The 7,126-nt window shown below is 48.0% G+C and overlaps 1 protein-coding gene across 16 annotated transcripts in view; it reads right to left on the reverse strand.

Moving 5' to 3' along the window:
- The window catches only part of LOC102932900 (SREBF chaperone), a 109,680-nt gene extending 102,945 nt beyond the window's left edge, over positions 1-6,735 (reverse strand). Inside the window, exons 1-4 of one of the 16 annotated variants that reach the window (XM_043541743.1) lie at positions 6,621-6,700; positions 5,755-5,994; positions 3,527-3,668; positions 2,467-2,548 (exon numbers count right to left, since the gene is read on the reverse strand). The gene's annotated coding sequence lies outside the window, so the exon portion shown is untranslated. Of the gene's footprint in view, positions 1-2,466; positions 2,549-3,526; positions 3,669-5,743; positions 6,536-6,620 lie in introns of those variants that run through there. The other 15 variants (XM_043541741.1, XM_043541750.1, XM_043541739.1 and 12 more) reach the window with 15 other exon arrangements.
- Positions 6,736-7,126: the final 391 nt, after the last annotated feature.

Consider the following 7,126-nt stretch of genomic DNA (forward strand, 5'->3'; position numbering starts at 1 on the left):
TAGGAAGCTCCTCTTGATTTTGCTTAGAAGTGGTGGGTTGGAGAGGTTTTCTACATCCAGTGGTGGCTTTCTGAGGATCAGGTGGACTATTCTATTTTTCAAAGAAGTTGGCATGTTAATTTTTCTGGAGGAAACGGTAATTTCTGTTAGTGGCAAACACAATTCTCCATGGTCTTTTATCAGCCAGGAGTGACACCTATTTCACAAGTACCAGCTCAAATATTTACAACAGCTATTACAGTGAGACAGGATCTAACCCTTTTGGGGTGATCAAGCGATTAATTTGGGCTGATCCATTTCTGAATTTTATGCCTTGACCAATTCCTCTTGTATTCAGAAGGGATTTTCTTCAGAGTAGGATGAAAGCTAGTCACAGCAGCCAGTGCTTGGATCCAATGACTGATTTAGGCTATCTGGATTAATTAACTGGTTCGCCATGCAGAACAACTCTGCTGGCCATTATCTTATGGTTTTGATGGAGGAGGGATAGAAGAGCAGAAGAGCCCTACAGGAAGTCTTTGTGCTCCTGGCAAGTAGACTTGGATCAGGTTTTGTGCCACCAACAATTTTGTTTTCTGCCTCAGCACACCATTTCACTTAATTCACTAGTCAACTTTGGTGATGTTCCGAGTTGGTACTGAGTGGACTATCCTATGAGCTTATTCATACCTTAGCCTTTCAGTTGTGTGGTTTGTCTTGTAGAATATGCTGGAAACGTTAAATGATTCAATTTTTTTTTGTGAGTAAGCCAGCTGAAGTTGGTGGTTGTTAGAACAAGAACATGCACACACTCAGACACCAGGTATTACTACTAAACCCACTTTCAGTTCTTCAGATGAAAGGTGCTGTGGAAGTGAACGCTTTACCAACACTAACCAAGCCTCAGCTTCATAGATGGGAACCTGGAAAGAGATTGTGATTTGCTCAAGGTCCACATCAAGCCCAGCAGAGTTAAAACCAAGAGCCAGTCCTCTGGCTCTAGCTATTAGAGTATACGACCCCTTCAACCAACCGTTCTATACATTTTACCTTATATTTTTCAGAGCTATGCAATATCATGGCTCTGAATCTGAAGAACCTTCTGAAATTCTAACAAGTTTATAGGAAAAGCACCTAGGGTTTCTAAAATCCCTATATCATGCAATGCAGGAAAAAAAGCACCTTTTCCTGTCTTAAGTAACATATTTCCATTAGCTGGACCCAGTACAACTCATGTACTTCAGCCTGAGGTACATGTAAAAGTTTTGGTAGCATAGCTATTTTGGTTAGGAGTGTAGAAAAATAAAGTCATTCCCATGACAGAGCCATACCAGCAATAGCCCTAGTGTACAGACGCAGTTATATCAACAAGAAAGTCCTTTTGCCAGTATAGCTTACTCTCTTTGGAGAACTGGCATGTAATGAGTTCTTTTTGCTCATATAGCTTATTTGCCAGTATAAGTTGTGTCTCCACTAGGGGAGTTTACTGATAATAGCTCTACTGACAAATCCTTTTAAGTGTACACAAGGCATTAGACTTGCAAAGTTATTTCAGTCACATACATTTCTTCACTCTTGTAAATTTCAGCTCTGACATAACTAACAGGTGCTCTCCCCAGAGAAAGAGCTATGTGCTGTGCTAGAATGGAAAGAGAAGCTGAGCGTACATCTGACCTTTTAGCCCACAAAGTAAAAAGTTAGCCTTCAGCATTGATTTCCTGTAATATTACCTTAAGCCACCTGGCATTCAAACACTAAAACTTCTTTTAAAATGTATAACAATGAACTTTCATTTAAACAGCATTTTTCAAAAAAAAAAATGGACTTTCAATGCACTCTACAAACTTACTAAGCAATTGTACAGACATATTGAGTTATTTCACACTCCACTGAAATGCAGGTATCTGTGAGGTGACCCACAATAGCAACGGATTACTTTCAAAAAGACTCTAGATTACAAAAATACCTTTTCACAGGCCTGAATACACAAGGTGCTAGAAGCTCAGAACTCCTGCTGAAGCCAGCACCTTGCAGGAGCAGATGATCCTCTATTTTAATTCTGAACAATACAATAATCATATAAAAAGAATTACAGATTAGACATTTGATTTTTGACAGCAGCAAGCGACTATTCAAGTCTCTCCAACCACTGGTGAAACACCGCCTAAAGCGACTTTGTTACATAACTAGTCTGACTTTGAGACTGTTGCTGTTGAGAACAAGATACCTATTATTCCCCAGGCACCTTTGTCACAAAGATCCATGCAAGATTAATTTAACCACTGCCAAAGAAGAAATGCAACTCCTCTCCCCTTCCTACACTCAGAGGCTGTCTGCTCCCTCACAATGAAACCCCCGGTCCCAGAAACAGGACTCTTGTTGCTCCTTGTCAAGACACACTGATTATGCAACGACTAGCAAGAGTTATGTAAATGGAGCAGGTGCCCCAACCTCAGGGCTGGCATCAAAGAATCACTGAGCACTCACCACAGTACACAGTCCCATTCTGTTGCTTTTTCTTCTTTGATTTGGACTCTTCAGATGAGCAGGAATCATTGCAGATTCTGAGCTAGACGGATCATAAGCCACAGAGCTGCATTACTGAAGAATCCCCCACAGCTGCCCCCTCAGAGACCCTGCACCAGATCTAACAACTTATTTTCTTTGCTTTCCATGAGGAGATGAAAGGGTGGTTACTTGCATGGACTGGGTAGAATGAAAAGAGAGCATGATGGCAGATGGAGGACAAGTTGGGTAGGTAGTGGTTTAAAGACAAAGAAGGAGCTTGAATGTGAGACAGATGGGAGGAAGACAGTGATGGGGTTTGGAAAGGGGTTGGACACCGTGAAAGCAGCAGGCAAGGAATAGGATTTTCACAGCCATGTGTTGGTCAGGATAGAAGAGTGAAAAGGCAGCAAAGGCCAGAGATTTCACTGTAAAAAGGTTTCTGAATATTCAACCTAAGTTTTCCTTTGGTCACCCTATTCACAATTTCTTTGAGCTGCACGCCCTTATGCTGTAATTAATTTGCATGTCTATAACACACTAAATAGATTAAAAACTGGCTAACTGATAGGTCTCAACATGTAATTGTAAATGGAGAATCATCACTGAGTAGATGTGTTTTCCAGTGGGGTCCCTCAAGGATCAGCTCTTGGCCCTATGTTATTTACTATTTTTATCAATGACCCGAAGAAAAGGTCATCACTGATAACATTTGCAGGTAACACAAAAATTGGGGGAATGGTACCTAATGAAGAGGACAGGTCACTGGTTCTGAGTGATCTGGATCACTTGGTAAACTGGGTGTAAGCAACCAATATATGTTTTTAATATGGCTAAATGTAAATGTATATATCTATGAACAAAGAATGCCGGCCATCCTTACAGGATGGGGGACACTATCCTGCAAAGCAGTGACTCTGGAAAAAGATTTGGGGGTTGTGGCGGATAATCAGCTGAACATGAGCTCCCAATGTGATGCTGTTGCCAAAAGAGTTCATGCAATTCTGGGATGCTTAAACAGGGAGCAGTGAGCTTATTTTACCTCTATTTGGTGTTGGTGCCACTGCCGCAGGAATACTGAGTCCGGTTCTGGTGTCCACAATTCAAGAGGGGTTCTCTTGTCACTGTAGCCAATCCATCTCCCTGACAGGCAGTAGCTGGCTCGACAGAATTCTTCCGTTGACCTAGCATTGTCAACACTGAGAGTCACATCAGCATACCCATATCTCTCAGGGGTGTGGATTTTTCACACTCTGAGACATACCTATGCCAATAGTTTTCAGTGTACCACACCCCTTAGACAAGCTACACATCGTTAGCTCATACCAAAAGCTGTCACTCTTCTCCAGTCCTTTGATCAAGTCATTTTTTTTCTCTCTGCAGGTTCATTAAAAGTTTGAAACTAGGCATGTCCAGCAATCCTTTTAGTTCAATAAAAGGAACATTTAAAAATTCTTCCAACAATTGTCTACAGTAAAGATTTAATTTGACCAGATGCATTGACTATGAATATCAGGACACACTTTCACGTTTCTAAAGCCAAACTGATTGTATTTTGCCCTTCTATAATTTTAGTGCATCAGATTATTGAAGCCACTTATTTGAAAAGGTAAAGAATAAGCATCCTGCTAGACTAAAACTTTGTAGTTCAAGATACGAAGCAGAGTTAATATCAGCCATTCCAATTAACCACTGAAAGCTAAATATTCTTGAGAGGGGAGTCAGAGACTAACAGCAAGACTTTCAGCATGGTTTATATCTAACAAGACAAATAAACCCAAACAATGTTCCCTTTTTAAAAGAATACACCAACTGACCCACCTGCTGCATCACACACTAGTTCCTGTAACCCTAATCTTATTGTATTCATGTGTTGCTATGGAAGTCATTGGTTTCTCAAAGGACTTATCATAATAAAGTGCAAAGAGGAAGTTCCTTTGTATTTTAAAACCCTCTAGAAATAAATGGAAGTTGCATCCAGAGATTTTCGGAAAAGGCATCAAGTGGTGCAGCTTCTCCTCCCAAAGTCCAACACCCAGCAAAGGCCCAACTATTTCTACTCACCACGCACAGAGAAACACAACCACATCACCTCAGAGCTTTTCTTCAAGTTCAGCGCTGCAGCTGTGTCACTGTAGCACTTCAGTGAAGACACTACTACACCAACAGGAGAGCTTCTCCTGTTGGCATAGTTAATCCACCTCCCCAAGAGGCTGTGGGGACATCAACAGGAAAAGTTCTCCTGTCGACATAGCACTGTCCACACAGGGGGTTAGGTTTGTATACCTATGTCGGTCGGGGGTGTGGATTTTTCACAATCCTGGTGATGTAGTTATACCGCGATAGGTCTGTAGTGCAGACCTTGCCAGTCTTCAAACAGCTTCTCTGCCTCCCCATTCCTTCCAGAAGCCACCCTCCTTCTCTTTCGCAGAGCTTGAAACAGTTTCTCTAATCCAGTGGTTTTCAACCTTTTTTCATTTGGAGACCCTTAAAAAATTTCAAATGAAGGTGCAGGCCCTTTTGGAAATCTTAGACATAGTCTGTGGACCCCCAGTGGTCCACAGACCACCTGTTGAAAATCACTAATCTAACACTTACAAGCTGAAAGGCTAAACCTACTAGAGCTGAAAGGTGAGAGTGAAATAGCCCTGTGCCATCACACCCCCTCATCCATGGAGTGTACAGTTTTGCTCTTAATGTGATAATCAAATACTTCTCACTTGTCAATCAAGTCTACTTAATAACTGAGTAACTTACTTCATGTCTGACTTTATTAGACCTTCTTTCCCTTCTTAACTGCCTGTTACTTTCTCCCTTTTCTTTCCTTTCATTGATCAGATTGCATCATCATCTTGGTTTTCAGCATCTGTAATTAACTTCTCTTCCCCTCCATCCTCCTATTTCCACTCCCAGACCACCGTGTGGTCTCTTCCTACCTTCTCTATGTTTCCTCTCTCACACGTCCTTAGAGGGTCTATTTATCCCCCATGCCTTCCCCACCCACGCCTCCTGCAAAAGGAGGAATGGCTCAGGGTCACCACTCCCTGCTCACCTCTAGAGGAACGAACAGTGGGCTGCTCTGTTCCCCACGCTCCCTTCCCATCCCCTGTTCCTGCAGGCAGACACAGCAATGGCTCCTCAGCATACCCCAAACGTCCATTTGACTCAGGTGAGGGAGTCCGTCCCCCCCCCAAGCCTTACTTTGTAGAAACCTCTGGAAGCTAACCCAGGTGGCCGAACCTCTTCACTCTCCCCATACCTACTACTTGCCTCTTCTCTCTTCAGCATCCGGCTACTGTGGGCAAGTGAGCCTTTTCCTCGGCCATTCTTAAGGTCCAGAGAAGCCGTCTGATCGCTCTCCACCACAGGCCAGGTTAGCGGGAGGCTTCTCTGTTCTCTCTTCCCTGGGCTGCTTCATGCCCCCTCCCCGCTTTGCTGGTTATTTAACCCCTGCACAGGGCAGGCCTTTTGGCGACGCTCTGCACGACTCTCCAGGCAGTGTCTCCTCTCCTGTAGTGGGACACCGAGGCCCCAGGACCAGAAACAACCTGAAGCAAGAGTCCGACTCAAAAATCTCTCCGGCACCAGCCCGCTCCGCCTGAGCCGAAGGACCCCGGGCTGAGGGAGAGAGGGAAGCTCGGTCTCCTCCCACTGGCTGCAGGGCATCCCAAACACACACACCCTGCCCGGGGGCGGTGGCCATGGCCGGCCGGGCCCGCTGTGCAGCAGACAGCCCCGGCCGGCGGGGGTCTCGCTGCACGGCCCGTTGGCTTTACCCGGCGCGCGTCACAGGCCGGTGTGTCCCGCCCGCCGGCCCGCGGCTCCCCACGCGAGGCGGCTGCACGCGCGGGGACACGGGACGGTAGCGGCCCCCCCACCCAGGCAGGGAGCGGGGGGACTAGCGGGCGCGGCCCGACCTGCCCCTCCCCCGCTAGCGCTGGCCCCTTTTAACGGGCCCCCCTACGGCGCGAGGGCTCCCCCCGCTCCTCCGGGCCCCACGTGTCCGAGCCCCGGCGCGGGGGCAGAGCCCGGGGGTGGGCGGTCACCGCCCCCGCTGGGGGGGGGACGACACAGAGCGCTCGCGCCACGGCCTGAAAAGGGGGGGGGGGAGAGAGAGAAGCGCGCGCGTCGCTCACCTCACGGGGGTGGGCGGGTCTCGCGCCGCTCGGCTCCCAGCCCGGGCCAGCGCCTCACCTCTGACCTTTGCCCTCTCACCCTGACGCCGAGCCGCGCCCACGCGCGCTGGGATGGGTGGCTGGGCCCCGCCTCCTGCCACGGCCACGCCCCTCAGGCCATAACCACGCCCCTCCCTCCCTCTCTCTGCGCTGGGGGCTCCGCCCCTGCGTGGGGTGCCCGGAGCGGCACTGCCCTGTGCCCTTTGAGGGGGAAAGTCGGGGCCTCGGCGCCCCAGTCAGTGCACTGGGGGCAGGGTGGGGGCTGTGGGCCAAGACAGGGTCAGGCCATGGGGGGGCTGTGGGCCAAGACAGGGTCAGGCCGGAGGGGGGGGGCTGTGGGCCAAGACAGGGTCAGGCCATGGGGGGGGCTGTGGGCCAAGACAGGGTCAGGCCGGGGGGGGGGGGGCTGTGGGCCAAGACAGGGTCAAGCCATGGGGGGGGGATGTGGGCCAAGACAGAGCCCCGAG

Source organism: Chelonia mydas, chromosome 2 (assembly GCF_015237465.2).
Source record: "Chelonia mydas isolate rCheMyd1 chromosome 2, rCheMyd1.pri.v2, whole genome shotgun sequence".
Classification (NCBI taxonomy): Eukaryota; Metazoa; Chordata; order Testudines; family Cheloniidae; genus Chelonia; species Chelonia mydas.